The following is a 14,265-nucleotide window of genomic DNA, read 5'->3' as shown; positions in this document are numbered from 1 at the left end:
GCTCGTGTGGAGCCTCCTGTTACAGGCGTGCCCCTCTCAGTCGATCCCTAGGGTTATATCTAATTTTAGGCTGGCACGGGTCGATCAACGCTAGGCGTATCTCTCCACCTAGACCCCGATTGCCACTAACAGATCAAGCGGACCAAACCTCTGTGTGATGCCTCACTCTCCTTATATGTCACGACCCCAGACCCTTTGTATGATGCGCCACTTACCGTGTGGATAACTGGGAGAGATGGTCCTCTGCCGGCCCCCTGGATCGTCTTGAACGGACTGAGTAAAACTGGGGCTATAATCTCCTACTACAACACGTAGTCAGGTAGTTTTATTCAGCAAGTACAATTTCTAATACAGTTTGCAAATAATGCTACTGTTGATATCCCTACGGTAAATCCTTGAGTTTTCCAAGGTAGAGTAATGCAAAGTATTGCTAAATTCCCGTAAACGGGGTGAGAGGCTAGCTAAATACAGCGCGGTATTCGCCCTGTGGGTTGCTCTCTAGCTCCTCCAGTCAAGGTGTAAGGAGTAGCTCTGCAGAAGGCTGAGAGCCGAATGTATTGAAGCTTGGTCTATATACACTAGTTCTAACGAGTGTATTGCATGGATAAGGTGTCTATGCACGTCATTGTGGTTTGGCCACATCCTGTTTTGTCCATTTTGCATCTAGGTTTGGACACGTCTCCGTCAGGTAGACAGCGGCACGGCACAGATTCTGTCAGATTGACCGCCCACGCTACATCCTGTTGCATGCCGGTTCGGTAGCTTAGGTACGAACACGTTTTGTGCTGGCTCAGGTTGCCTGAATAAATGCACATACAAGGTAATGCTGAATGATAGGAAGCGATGTCCATAAAAGGTTGTTGGTCGGGACAGCAGAGTGCGTTCTCAGGTGCCTCCTGGGGGGCGACACATCCTCCTACGCACGATGCTGCAAGTTGATCCATTCCCCGAGTGAGTCCTGGGGACCCCTCTTTGTAGAGAGTGTGTAGTCCATTTGAGCTCTGGGGGATGCAGAATATCTTTCTGGTGGGCTTGTGGACATAGAGCCATCTGGCCATATGTTAAATCCGTCTGCTTGGGGTGTCGAAACCTCGCTGGGCCTGGACATGCCCGATCTCTTCCGATTGTTGGATGAGATTTCAGGTTGGCGTCATGTCAGTCATGGGGTAGATGCTCGTATAGAAGCCGACGGCCTCCGGCAATCCCCTCTGGCCATGCCGGTCCCCGACCATATTGGCAAAAGCCCAGCTCGGGTCACTGGTGTGTCGAATGTTGACCTTGTGCCATCCAAGGCCATCCACCGGTTTGGGTCCCGTGTTTCGACATAATATCCCCTGGAGTCCCTCCAGGGGGCTGTTGGTGGTTCGTCACGGCCTCTCCAGGACCACTGGGACTTCTGGCGCCTTGCTGGTCTGGTGATCTGGAGCTCCATCAGTCATGGGGGTCTGGGGGGAGGGTTGGGGGCTGATGGTGTTGGTGGGGCTGTCTTGGCTCTGACAGTCTCCCCTTTGTTGGTGCATTCCACACAGCCTTCATCGCCTTTGTGGTAGCCGCTGTCTCTCTGGATCCGGACCATGCCATTGGAGTGGACCGCAACTCGGTCCCCCTTGTTCAGGGCATAAGGTTCACTTCCCCATGCGAGGCTTTCCCCTGGGAAGATGAAATCAAGGGTTAGATCAGGAAATTTGATATTCTCTTTCTCGTCTCGCTCTATCTCTCTCTCATTATATTCTTCCCATGTCATAGATGGGGATTGGGGGGGGGGGGGGAGGGGAAGGCAGGGATTCTAATATTTCCGGAAGATCCTTAAAGAATAGAGAGTCTTACAGGGAGATTACAGGGATAACAGGGACATGCTCTGAAGTGTCTTCAGAGCATTCCAGGGCCTCCATCCCTATCACTTTTGTCTCTATGCTATGTCTTTTGAGGATCCTTGTTCTAGCTTCGTCTAACTCTACGGCCACTGTGCTCCCTATGTACCCTAGCTTGGGCCATTCCTCACGATCTAGGTGGGTACCTTGGAGGTTTAACACAAGGGCCTCTACTGATCCCCCCTTGGGGGTGGCCTGCCGGTCGGGGCTTTGGGAGGTTTCATCCAGTGGCTCAGCTGTGATCTCAGCCAGTCTGACCGTCTGGTGCCGTTTCCTCTCTTTTGACGGTTGGGGTCCCACCAGGGGAGGACGTGATCGGCGGGCCTTGGGCTTGGTGCCGGTGTCCCCTCTAAGGGGGCCTGCCATAGTTACATCTGGACCATGAGGGTCTCCCTATCCAGCCCTTCCTCCCGCCCATCGGCCACCCCATGGTGGAAGGTTTGTACGGTATACTCCACACGGCCTGGATCCCTGTGCTTTCCAGGAGATCCTGCACGTGCTGATTTTAAAGTGGGTAGCATTGTCCACCAAGGGTAAGTGCCCTGCGACTGGTAAAGAAGTCGGCAATTCTGTAGGCCACTGCTCTTCCTGTCGTGGAGGGCATGGGGTACACCCTGGCGTCGTGACCACCATTATCAGAGACTACAAGGAAGTATTTATTGCCAATTTTCGTTTTAGTAAATGGGCCTGCGATGTCCGCAGAGTAGTGTTCTCCTTGGGTACCACATTTGATTGCTTCTGGAGGAGGCTAACCTCGGAGCGCCACCTTTGTTCACGCATTCCGGGCACTGAGATTTCATCTGCTGAAACACCGATTTTTGAGATTTCCGTGTGCATTTTTTCGTAACCAGGTCCTTTTCAACCCGACATGTCCCAGGTAAACATGTATACCTCAGAGTTGCTCAGAGAATTCTGAGACCGGAATGTCTTTATAGCTGTTTACAGCATAAGCACTGTCCGACCAGATATGGGCTCTTGTGTGTCTGGCAGTCTCCATCCAGGCCAATCCCTGTAGGAGGGCCTGTATTCCTTATCCGGACCTTGGCTTTATGGAGGAGGCTGGCATGTTCTTAGTAGCCTGGGATGTGTCCAACTACATACTCACAACGCCCCAAGACGGACTCCATTTGTTTGACTGTTGGTGTGGGGTACTTAAAGGATTTTTTCTATGAACCCCTCCACGATTTCCGTTCCATCTCAGTAACCTGGAACCCGAGGTACTTTACCTATTTTGAATTTCCCTCCTTCTATTTTGAGGCCCGCGTCACAGAGATTTTTAATTATCCATTCTAGTTTTTCTAAATCCTCTACCTCAGCATCCTTGATGGGGTACTGGCATCCCTCCATTTATTTCATATGGTTATCCCTTGTGGGCGTACCTCACATAATTTCTGAATTCTGCGTATACCCCGAGGTCGAGTATTGGTGCAAATTTTGTTTTATCCGCGATATCCGATTCGGCTATCAATCTCTCTTTTATTGCCTGGACATCGTTTAGCGGATTTACACGCCTTGTGGAACATTTGGTATTTGTTGGCTCACCGTCGGGGGAAACGACTTGGGGATGTGAGTCGGCTTTCTGAAGGTCCGGGATCCCTAAGAGATTCATGTAGCTCTCCACCCGCGTTATGGGCCCCAATGTTATCATGTTTGCCCCCTTGAGCTCTCCGTCTGCCAGCTGGATTATCGTGGTTTGATCATTGTGGGTTTTTCCTTTGTTTTCTTTTATACAGGATACGTCGGCTCCTGTGTCCACTAATACTTTTGTTTTTCCCTCTTTGTGAGGTATTATGGCAGGTATCATGGCCTTCCTGGAGGGCTACCCTCTCTATTTCCCTTTTTATGTTTATAACATGGCTTCATAGCGTGGCTTTCCACTGATCGCCCGCTTTCCTTTTCGTATCCTTCTCGGCGGGACTTAATTTTGCATACTCGTCTGCAGCGAGGTTTGGCAATCTCTCTTCCTGTTGTGGGTTTTGAGGCCCATGGGGCTGGTTTCCAGCTGTCTGGCTTCTGGTTACCATGCCCAGTCCTGGTCTCCTCTGTCCAATCCCCGATTGACCTTGGTTTGGCGGGGCTCCCCTGCCTTGTGGCGGGCCGGATCTTTACCTATTTTACTGAGGTGGACCCTGGTCTGGAGGGCCACATCCATAGTCCCTGTTATCCCTGTAATCTCTGTTGTCCCGTTTTTCATGATTTTTGGGGCTGACTTGCTCTGTTTTGTTTATTCCTTTGTTTTGCCATGGTTGTGTCATCATATATTGTAAATTCTGCGCTGCGCTGCATCTCGTCCCATGAGCCCCATATGCTAATCTGCTTGCCCCGGGACACTCTAAGAATCTTCCCCACAGGGGTATTGTCGGAATAGGCTGAGAAGGAATAGGTTTGAATGATCAAAGCTTTATTGTTACTGTTCAGAGTAACAACACCACCTGAGTTTGTTTGCAAAGAACTGCCCCATCTCTGAGGTAACCTCAACATCTGTGACTTCCTTGACCAATCACAGTGCTCTAAAATCCAATCTACGGACACTCCCCGTTCTCCATTAGCATTTATCTTCCCTCCCCATGCCCATTTTACATTCTCATACATTATAAAATGATGCACAAAAGGGTTACATATTAAACATTATAGTTACATGAAGTTACATAATATGCATGACAGTTATATGAAAGCAGGTCTTTCATTATAATCCATTCATCCCCTTGTTTATTAACCTGATCTTAAATCATCATTTACATTTTACATTTAGGGCATTTAGCAGACGCTTTTATCCAAAGCGACTTACAATAAGTACATTTGTCATAAGAAGTGCAACAATATATTAAGTACTATAATACAATGCAACACAATACAATGTACAATGGTGGCCAGAAGGGAAAGGGTGGCTATGCAGAGTCGAGGTGGACTCTGAACAGGTGAGTCTTGAGTCTTTTTCATCATGACTTACCACATGGGTTTAAGAGATGAGCCCTGCGAAAGCAATATTCATTTAAACAGTAAAATATGCATTTGTAATAGTTAACAATGCCACTTTATTTGTCTGTGGCATATACAGTCATAATCATAAAGCTGGTAGTGTCTGATTTTAACCAGGGTATGGATTAGTTACCTTACCGTCTATGTCGAAGCCTACAGAATAAACATTCTTAAGTCATAAAATGGGAGAAACCATAGGGGGTAACACTAGATGTCTCTGTAAGGGGTCATTTACATGAAGCGTCGGGGTTTCATTGGAATGCAGGCGGGCCGAGTTTTGGGAGGGCTTGGAGATCTAAATAGTGATTAACGTTTGGCTCCATTGTAAATATATTTATCTCATATTCTTGCATACTTTATACTTAAAGGTAACTTATGCTCATAGGCGTCGATTACGGGGGGACATGTCCCCCCCACTATTTGAAATACGAATTCTGTCCCCACCACAAAAATTTGCAAACCAATTGCGACTGAAAAAATCCCCACATACTCAACCGAAATCGTCGAGTCTAAAATCATGCGATAGGCGCGCACGAAGACATCATTTATTAGTTAGGCCTACCTAATAAACCGTTGGAACACACAAGACCGGAACCCATAGCAACGCCGGTTAACAAACCCCGAGAAGCCCAATCCCTATGAGCTCCCCGCGCTACGGCCATCCGGAGGCGCAAAGAGCTTTTGGCCGTGATATTATATATACAATTATATTATATTATATACTATTATATATAGAGCTCCGAGAGTCGCAAACGGCAACAATCACTTTCTCCTCCATGCTGCAGTTCACCCCGGACTGCACTGCACTGAGGTTGAACGCTGATTGGCTGTTACGTTACACATGTCACTCAGTCGCCACGCTGTCATCACGCGAAATTCGTGTCAAAGTTGAAATATTTCACCTCGAGCGAATTTGTCGCGCCACAAATCCTCGTGAACGCGCTCGCCTGTGCACGGCAAAAGTTGTGGCGCGACAAATCAAAAAAATTCGCCAGATACGCGTCTATACGTTCACTTTGTATGGGATCTTGTCGCCCCGTCGTGTTTGGTGTGAACGCACTGGAGAAGTTTCAAGACAGACAGCCAAAATTGACATTTTTATTCTGAAAATAGCCGGTCCTTTTGCTTCCTGTAAAAAGCATGTTTGTGACACTGGATAACGATATGGATACATCATCTAGCCTGCATGTGGACGGCCCCATAAGGTAAGAAATTGGTTTACGTAAACTTTGCTGCTGGTTCTGTTTGCTCGTGTTGACCTGGCCAAAGGTTACCCACGGTCCTAAAGCGATTGTGATCTGATTCTGGTTGGTGCTCCAGCTAGTATGCATTGTATAGATTGCAGCTAGCTACACACGGTGCGATTGCTATGCCAATGTGGTTATAGTTGTTTTGTCTGATTGAGATATGTGACGACTTGGAGCCTGGTAGGCCTATCCTGACATAAATATGTTCTCGCATAACCTGTGTGATTATCCTAAACTGTAGGCCAGGGGATTTTATTTGCGGGCAATTTGCTTATGATGTTGTAACGAGTGAAGTCTACATTGGTCCTTCGCAAGTGTTTACTGGTGGTCAGGATTTGGCAGATGCAATTCTCCTCTGGGCGCTTGTTTTTTTCTTCTTTTTTTAATGCAGCATAACATATGCTACCAGCAGCCCATGCTCGTGTTCAAAAGGCTGATGCTCAGTAACTCGTTTCATTTCGTACCCCCTTTACAGTCTGGCATTGTTTGTCTGGTAAACTTTGTTGATGTCAAGATAAGTGTTAAATTGCCAAACTGTTCTTTGTCCTGTGTGTATTAGTATTACATATCCCGAGCCAATACCCTGGTGTTTCCAACGCCGTTTTGCAAAACAAGCCAAAACACAAACTGTGGTTTTCAACTTTTATTGTTCGAATAGGATTTTCAACACCTGACAATACACTATAGAGCATATTGTAATGCAGCGTTGAATGGATGAATAGCTTACATAAGGGTACCCAGCACTTTTCAAACCACACTCAAGCTTATGGTTATTGTCCCCACCACTTCTAAAAACAAACTGACGCCCTTGCTTATGCTTATACTTATTATCTGAGTGAACTGAGAAATAGACTAATGTCATTGACTACCGCGGGATGTCTGTCTGAGTGTTCGCCGGTCAGCCCAGGACCCTCTGAGGTGTCATGAATAACAAGGACAGGGCCCGGAGCCCGCCCCTCCCCTCGTGATGCGTTTCTCGCTACCAATATTCCAACAGTTTGGCTGAGAAGCCTCCAATATTTTCCACCATAGTATTCTCCCGGGTCCAACCCTCCTCTATTGTAATGGAAAAAATCTGTTTTCACATGCTGTGATTTTCTGTATTTGTTGGAATAATGCACACCTTTCGGTTGATGTGTTCAAGGGCTGTATTTGACCCCCTAGGGGCCAAGGGGAAGGGAGACATTGTTCAAACTGATAAGAGCTGGCCACATACCCCATTTTGTGACACCTTAAGGAGATCAATCGGTAGATTACCATCTGGTTACCAAAGGGCTTTGTTTTATTGGGAGACATAGCTGCCCTCAGAATCCCAACAGAATCTGTATAAGAAGTCAAGAAGTGTTTGAGTCAAAACAGCCGTCTTCAGATTGTGCATCTCTTGGAGGGGCACAGCATGATTTTCCATCTGGGGACTTCTCCTTGCGGAGTCTGTGGGGGAGGACTCCCATCTAGGCCTCGGATGATTGTATGATAGCCCTAGGATCATTGTTTGTTTGTTTGATGGAATATTGTTAGTTTGTTGTATGATGATGGTTGTATGTTACCGTACTGTTATTACACAAATATATGACCATAATTGTTATAAGTTCCAATGACTCTTTATTCTACCCAGTTTGGTCAGGTTATAACTGACAAAATTCCCACCACACTATATCCCTGGGCATTCCTCCTGCGGGCCCTGGGGGGTCTGTATGGGTCAGGTTCTTCCTCTTCCTCTGAACTTCCCTGGGGCTCAGCCTGGGCTGGAGTCCTAGGGTTCGAGGTTGCTCTTGTTTGTGACCTAGCCTGAGGTTTTCGGCGTGACGGGATTCCCCATCCGACCCTATGTGTCTCGGGGTTGGGGCTAGATTGTCTGATTGGGAGGTTGTGACGCTCGCCTGGGGCTTTCGAGGTGGGCAGGGGTTCCCGGTCTTCCTTATCGTTCCCATGGAGGGCGATAAGGTAGGATGTGGGGGCCCGATTCCCTTGTATCGGGTGTCTGGGTTTGGGGTGGGGTATCATCTGCATCATCCTTGCCTGGTCTGGCAGGACTCTCCCTTCTAGGACTTCTATTCTTGCTTCCATCACTCTTACTAGTGTGGCTGTCTGTTGGGGTATACTTCGACCATATACAATGGGGTTATAGCAGCAATGTACTGGTCCGGTCACATCTCTCTTTACCGGCTGTAGTGAGGCGGTTAGCTGGCTACTAGTAGCCCTTGTGCGTTGGTTATTCTTATTCTATGCGCATTGGTTTCGAACATTAATCAGTGCTCTTGCTACCCCTCCCACATGCTCCAACTGGCAGTTGGCGGGGTTGAGCACCAATACCTCTGTATTAGCGATAGGCTGGGGGACTAGATGACATGTGGCCATGTCTGCTTCATCATGGCAAATATCTGTATTTTGCCTCACTCTCCTTATATGTCACAACCCCTGACCCTTTGTATGATGCGCCACTTACCGTGTGGACGACTGGGAGAGCGGGTCCCCTGCCGGTCGGAGGCCCCCTGGATTGTCTTGAAAGGACTGAGTAAAACGGGGGCTATAATCTCCTACTATCACGTGGTCAGGTAGTTTGATTAAAGTTAAGTGTTGCTAAATTCCCGTAAACGGGGTGAGAGGCTAGCTAAATACAGTGCGGTAATCGCCCTGTGGGTTCCTCTGTCGCTCCTCGAGTCGAGGTGTAAGAAGTAGCTCTGCAGAAGGCTCAGCCCCAAATGTATTGACGCTTGGTCTATATATACTAGTTCTAACCAGTGTATTGCATGCAAAAGGCTATGTGTCGTTGTGGTTCGGCCACATCCACATCCAAGCCAGGCAGCGGCACAGCACAGATTCAGTCAGATAGACAGCCCACTCTACATCCTGCTATGCGGGTTCTTTAGCTTAGGTACGAGCACATTATGCGCTGGTGCAGGTTGCCTGAATAAATGCACATACAAGGTAATGCTGAATTATAGGAAGCATGCCCATAAAAGGTTGTAGGTCCGGACAGCCGAGTGCGTTCTCAGGTGCCTCCTGGGGGGCGACAGAGGATTCAGTATAAAACAATGACATCGCCACCTACCAGCACCAACACTACCTCCTCCGGCCCCAGCCCCCTTACCCCGACCACCACCATCCTCACGTCCACCAGCAGTAGCTTATCATTACAATAGAGATTTTACTACAGCATGTTGTGGTGACGCTGAAATCGCACACCAACAAGGGTCTTCCGAAGCCCCAAAACTCTTCACTAGCTTGCAAGCTTCAGCAATAGATCTGCATAGTCTCGTGGAGGCTTGGCAGATCTATTGCAATCATTTTATTGAGGCAAAATGAAATGAGTGGACTGACGAGATACAGGCCTGCGACTGCCACAGATACCAAATATTTTTCCTTTTCATGTCAGAGCATTTGATTTATTAATCGCTGTCGGATGTGATCAAAATTGCCACTAAAATAAAGTGCATACCCTGTTGTTTTATATGCTGAGCTAAATATACTAAGGTCATGTGATGCATGTTTTGTCCGATTTTATTTACTGCTGTGTACTCAATGCAGGCCCTACTTGAAAAAATGCACGCAGCTATGTGACTTCCGCCTATATTTTTAACCACTAACAACAGCATGAGCTAACCCTGACGCTAACCTCTGAAGTCTGGCTGGTGAGCTCAAACCTATGATTTGGCTAACCTTCCCCCGAACCCTAACCACTGGGGTTATCAAGTTGCTGCTCCTGTCAAGATAAATATTGGAACCCGAGAAATCATTAGTGCGGCCGCCTCTGAAAACCTAACTCACAGATGATTGCATCAAGCGTCACATTGAGTACCGCGATATCATTACTCCGGAGCAGAGAAAGGGCTCCGGGAAGATGTGGAAATCTACAATGCTGTGCCGTCGTTATAATGTAGTGATGGGCTTCAAAATGAGGAGCTATGTTTATTGGTTTCCCAAGTAAATCGGTTAGCATAAGCGACGCCTCGTGAGGAGCAATTTTGCTTTCATTACTCTCCGATACCGGGGCACAGATGAACCTATGCCCCGGGCCCGAACCGACAGCGAATCCATTCCAGTTCACTCCAGTCCATTCCGGTGGCTTCCATTAGCTCATATGAGGGGTGGGGAAGAAGCAAGGGAGCCATATCAGGGTGAGCCACACTGCATTAGCCATGCAATAACTCCCGAAGGTGCTCCATACAAAGAGGAGATAACAAACTGTATTATTTATATCTCTATATATTTATATCATAGGCAGCTGTAGCCTAGCAGCCTGAGGCGGCAGAGGGACTACGCGACCCCCGCTCAGAGTTCACCACACATAAGAGAGAGACAGACAGACAGACAGACAGACAGACAGAGTAAGACTAACGACAATATGGGAATTAGAAACCATTGACATTATATAGAGTTAAACATGTACACCTTCTAATGTTCAGGCCCATTGAAATGTAGGCATTAGGGTTGAGGTGGAGAGAGGAAAAAGGAGGAGGAAGACAGGTGGAGGGTAGATGAAGAGGAGGAAGAGGAGGAGGGGAGGGAAGAGGAGAAGGGGAGAGGGTAGAGTAGGAGGCATGGGCATTTGTAAGGCTCCTCTGTCTGTCGTTCAAAAAGCAGATCTAGTACAATGTACTTGTTTGGGTGTCAACAATGTGCCCAGAACCCCGGATGCACTCGTTGTACCTTTTACAGAAGGAAGATAAACCGAGACAAGGACCGGTTCTGAGTTGAGAGGATGCTGTGATGGATTTTTATCTCTCTGGGAAAGTCCACAGTCATTAGGTGTATTCATACATAGCATTTGTATCGTTCCCCTTGTGGAATTAAAGTTACAATACCGTATTTTCCGGACTATACGTCGCTCCCGAGTATAAGTCGCATCAGTCAAAAAATGCTCCATGACGAGGAAAAAAACATATATACGTCGCATCGGTGTATAAGTCGCATTTATTTTTAAACATTTAAACAAGAACGTTTAGTCTGGAGAGACTGAATGAAATTGCAATAGCAATATAGGTGTGTCGGTCCCTCGTAGTTCTGAGAGTATACCGAATTCAGTGACACCGGGATTCCACCGGACGCGTATGCGCCGCGGTCAGATGCCTTCACAAGTCCAGCGGAGGGCTCAAGTTTTCGCCGGCCAAGTCATGCGCTGTGATATGTGTGACAGCTATGTTGCACAAAATTGCAGCTAAGGCTGGGGTAGCTTTGGTTGAACCGGAGGACATTGAGGACGAGAATATAATTTATTCGGTGGTGCAGTAGGCTTGCAGCGTTCAGTTGTAGGCCTAATGAATGACGGTGCCCTCTTGCGGCCGAGGATTATGTACGCACAATTTTGGCATATAAGTCGCTTCGAAATATAAGTCGCAGGGCAAGCCAAACTACAAAAAAACCGTGACTTATAGTCCGGAAAATACGGTACTTTTGAACATAGCGGGTATGACCTATGATGACTCAATCTTACCACAATTGTCGTCCTCATACTTCAGCTACCGCATTCGGTTTCCTGAGCAGATTTGACCTTTCAAGTTCACAAGTTCACATCGATGCTCAAACGCGCAGGCACCCACAACACACACACACACACACACACACACACACACACACACACACACACACACACACACACACACACACACACACACACACACACACACACACACACACACACACAGGCCTCCACGTGTGGTAACAATTGACCACAGCAATACTGCAATAATATTCTCCTCTGACAAGCTTATACCTCTAGATTTGGCCAGATGTTAAACAGGATAAACTGTTGTCTTTACACGTGTTTAGGATATACATTGCTGCTCGGGATTTACATACCTTACTTCATATACTGCAAGCACACGCACAGCTGTGTGCTTGAGCATAGACAGACCCACATGTCTTGCACTCTAGGAAGCAGCCAGAAAACAACAACAAAAAAGAACACGCAACACAAAAGAGCTCCTCAGACTTGCTTGATCGCTAGTATCACAATACACACGACTTGGAATAGAATGATTAAATTCATGGCAGTCCTAAACTCAAACAAGTGGTTTCCAACACTGCTTTCTGTCCGAGTTCACAGCCAATGTATCTCTCTTTTACGAGGTAAACATCTCGCAGAGGAATTGTTTGAAAAAGGGGAAGTAGGAGATTCTAATCTATACTAGACAAATTGTGTACTGTGTATAAGTGACGGGTGTACACACACACACACACAAACACACACACAAACATGCACGCACACACACACACAGACACACAGATACACACACACACACACACACACACACACACACACACACACACACACACACACACACACACACACACACACACACACACACACACACACACACACACATTAGCAATGTTCTTCTCCGGATTATCAAACTTCGGGTTTGATTGTTGCTGTTGTTAAACTCCTACAGTCCTACAGTAAAATGGTAATAAATAATAATCGGGTTGATAATGTCTACATGCTTTGCATGCAAACGTTGCATACTGTGCGTTCTATGTAGAGCTGATCAACAGCATGCCACGGTGACTAGTCTACAATCAGGAGCAGCTCAGTTGCCTGACTTCGTGTTTTTTCACCCTGAAACGTACAGACCACTTTGGGGATCAAACCGCAGACCCTCCGTGTGACAGACGAGCTGCTCGCAGGGCCGTTGCGCTGGTCTGCTGTGTACATAGCGGTAGCCATGTTTATCTCCACCTAACATGGAGCCTGTAATGTGTAAGTTATGACCATGAGAGGGTAAACACCAAGGCACCGACTTTTACGTTTAAGAATACCAAGATGAAAAATATCTGGGATTCCCCTCCCACCCACACACACTCCACGACCCCTCTGCTCCTAGAGATGGGGGGTCCGCCACCTGCGTTAAAGGGAAGTTCTCCCACCCTGCCTGCATTCCCAGCAATTCCAAGAATTGATGTAGCGTTATAAGTGATGAGGTACTGCAGTTTTTCTTTTTGCTGTTTTTCTTTTGCGTTCCATATCAGGAAGCTTTGATTGCCTTGAAGCGGTTATCTATTGGTTACGTTAGTGGTCGGGAAGTTATTGGTTTGGAGACTTGATGGCGGTGCCGAGAAGCTACATCACTAAAGGTGCAATCTGCTAATGAGGCAGAAAGGATAATTGTCGCCTAATGTTGTCGTTAAAGTTGTACTGTCGTAGGCCATTCAGAGATAGGTCTCCACCTTCCACTGATGGTATAATCCATTATAATCTGGTTACATCGGTATAACCTAACAGACACACTTAACTCAACAGCCATTACATTGCAAATAAAACGTTCCATATAAATATTATTATCCCGCCATCAATTCAATGTTCATACGTGTCTGTGTGTGTGTGTGTGTGTGTGTGTGTGTGTGTGTGTGTGTGTGTGTGTGTGTGTGTGTGTGTGTGTGTGTGTGTGTGTCTATGTGCTTGCATGCATTCAGCACATAACACCATCCAGTCTTCAGTGCACACACCAGTAAAGCTATCAATCCACCAGTTCAATTTCAAGTGAAAGGTCATACAGGTCAGCCCCTCATCACGCCCCGAACATATGCAGGGTGGAATTTAGAATCCAATGGACCGTGACGGCACGGGACGGGAGGGTGGAGGGGGGGGGTCACACACGCTAGGTAAACATGGCACTCCAGGAGGCGAGGAGAGGCTCCTGAGCGCCTCCTTACTGCCATGTTTACGATCCGCCGTTAATGGGTTTACAAATTGTTTAGCGGACGGCGCTCTGCGGACAGGCGCCCGGCGGAAAACCAAACGCGTTGCCGTTGGCAACGCGTTTCGTAAATTGTTTAGGTATCAGCTGTCTGTTCTGGGTTCGCCCTCCAAACACAACCCCTACGCCTACCTCTCACCCTCGCTAACCCTCCACCTCCCCCTCACAGGACCTCTCACCCTCCACCTCCCTCTAACCCCCGCCTTCCTCTCACCCTCCTCCACCAGCTCAACCTTCCACCTCCATCTCACTCTCCTCCAACATCTTCCCCTCCCTCTCGACGTCCGACTCCCACTCACACTCCACCTCCCTCTCACCCTCCACCTCCCCCTCACCCTCCACCTCCCCCTCCACCTCCCCCTCACCCTCCACCTCCCCCTCACCCTCCCCCTCACCCTCCCCCTCACCCTCCACCTCCCCCTCCACCTCCCTCTCCCCCTCCACCTCCCCCTCCACCTCCCCCTCCACCTC

The sequence above is a fragment of the Gadus macrocephalus genome, chromosome 18 (assembly GCF_031168955.1).
Source record: "Gadus macrocephalus chromosome 18, ASM3116895v1".
Taxonomy (NCBI): domain Eukaryota; kingdom Metazoa; phylum Chordata; class Actinopteri; order Gadiformes; family Gadidae; genus Gadus; species Gadus macrocephalus.
Note: the sequence above shows the minus strand (reverse complement) of the source record.